The sequence below is a fragment of the Lepisosteus oculatus genome, unplaced genomic scaffold (genome assembly GCF_040954835.1).
Source record: "Lepisosteus oculatus isolate fLepOcu1 unplaced genomic scaffold, fLepOcu1.hap2 HAP2_SCAFFOLD_50, whole genome shotgun sequence".
Taxonomy (NCBI): Eukaryota; Metazoa; Chordata; class Actinopteri; order Semionotiformes; family Lepisosteidae; genus Lepisosteus; species Lepisosteus oculatus.
The window spans coordinates 14,521-16,940 of record NW_027168042.1 but is presented as its reverse complement, the minus strand read 5'-3'; positions in this window follow the sequence as shown (position 1 = coordinate 16,940).

Below are 2,420 nucleotides of genomic sequence, written 5' to 3'. Positions count from 1 at the left end.
TGAACTATGGGTTATGTCTTGTAAACGTAATCAAACATTTCACTTAGGTGTGTGGGTTAACACAAACCCATATTGTATGAAACATTCAGTTTTTCATTCACGTTTTTTCTAACAATTGCATCCATGCTAGGACTACAGTAAACAACACTTTTTACTAAAGTAAATGAAATTATTCATTAAACAAGAAACATTGTTTTAAATGTATGCAATACGACGACACTAAAAACAACACTGAAACTTTTCATTGAAATACTGGACGAGATTGTGCATATTCAATGGATTTCTCCTGGTGCTTTTTTTCATCAGTCTTTTTATATTCTTGTTCTCTACTCAGGTGTCTCCTGTTCCTTTGGTGATGTCTGCTGTACACACATGGTATCATACACTTGAGCAAAGTGTGATACCACCGTTTGTTCTTCTCCTAAAATAAAGATGAACATTGACAAAAGTCAGAAGCACTCTTTTCTTTGACAGACGAACAAAACAATGCAAGAATAACCATACTCTCTGTTCCTTACTCATTTCTACCTACCTGTTTGACCACTTTGTCTGCTTCAGTCAGGACAGGGTGCTGGGGCTGACTCTGAGCAATCTGAGAAGAGCTCTCTGTGATCTTCTCCCCTACAGTGGCTACATTGTACTCTGTTTGAAATCCAGGTATCGCCTCCGGTAAGTTCCTCGGTCCTTTTTGGGACTTGAAAGGGTAGAATCATTTTGTGACTACATTTCCTTGTCATGCACTGATATGTTCTGGTTTGTGTTCGATTACTGCAGGCGTTCAAGTACTTTCTTTTTGTTCTAGATTGGCAGTGTTTGAGATGGTAGGAACTTGTCATATTCTCAACTCTGAATGCTCTGTAAACATACTATTTTAGCAATTCTTAGAAATCTGAAAGCAGTGTTACCTGTATCATTTTTTGTCTTGGTAGTAGTATTGCAGCTCCAACATCAGCACTTAAATAATGGTTTGTGATGTTACTTGTCCTTGGAGTTAGTATACTCCTGAGAAGTCAAGAGAAATCTTACGTAAGCATTAATTATGTTTCACTTTTGAAAGCAAAGTACGTGTCAAGTACTTTGAAGGCATTTGTTGATACTTTTAAGCACTTTCGTTGATTATTATTATCCTTCAATTAGTTATTACAAGTCCAACATTCCCTACATGATCTCACTCCATATTCAGTGTAGCTCCACTCTACGAAGATGAATTTGCTAATTAATCAGTCAGGGACACAGCTTATACTTCAGTAGTCTTAGATCATGTAATGCTGATTATTGTACTTTATAACTAGCAAAATCCCCATATCCTGTTCATTGCCCCATTTCCGGTCATGTGGATTGACTTATGCCTGAAGTGGTTAATTCTCACCTTGACATCTCGTAGAACAACTGAATCTCTACCAAGGGTGAATGTGTCCTTCCTCTTAATGTCTAAAAGAAAAGGTTAAAATTCATTGAAGCAAAATGCAACAACCCAAAATGTTGGGGAGGTCGTTTCCACAGTTATTTCATAAGACAGTGCTTGGAGTGAAACTACATGACCATGGTGAAGAAGTAAAAACACTTTACCTTGTTCCTCCTGACTGATGTCCTTATGCGTGTTTTGCACAGTTGAGCGTTTTGTGTCTTGTCGTCTGTGTAGGCAACAGCCCTCTTCCCTGGGATAGAACTAGATGATATTTAGACACGTTAATTTGACTTCTCCATTGCTCACATTGATGTGGATATGATTATAATGCTCTGTTTTGTGGGCTTCCCAAGAAAACAATAAATCCCTTACTACTTGTTCGAAATGCAGTAGCACAGATCCTAACAAATACAAGAAAGAGAATATCATTCCTGTTTTGAAAAAACTTCACTGGTCACCTGTATTATCTAGGATAAATTTGAAAGTTATTTTACTTGTTTTTAAAGCTTTAAGCGACCTAGCACGTCTGTACCTTCCTGAATGTCTGTCTTCATATGTTCCTATACGTGACCTGAGATCTGCACATACTGGCCTACTGCAAATACCACATGTGAAATGCAGAAAGAGTGGAGAGGCTGCTTTTTGTTTTTATGCTTCTAAATTATGAAACTCACTTCCACTTTTTATTAGGCAGTCAAGCTCGGTACATTGTTTTAAAAAACATTTGAAAATGTTGCTTTTAGTTAAAGTGGTTCTTTGTTCTTTCTATTTCTGTTTCTTTTTTTAGTTCTCTTTAATTGTTCTTATTTTATTACGACTTTCCTAATTTTTATTTTTTTAATTGACATGTATGTTGCTTTACTGTATTGCTGTATTTTCCTTGACAACTGAAAGTATATCTCTCAATTTTAATATTTTATTTTTACGCTTGCTTTTTAAAGCACCGAAGCACTATTTGTATGAAAGGTGCTCTATAAATAAAGTTTATTATTATTATTATTATTTTTAATAT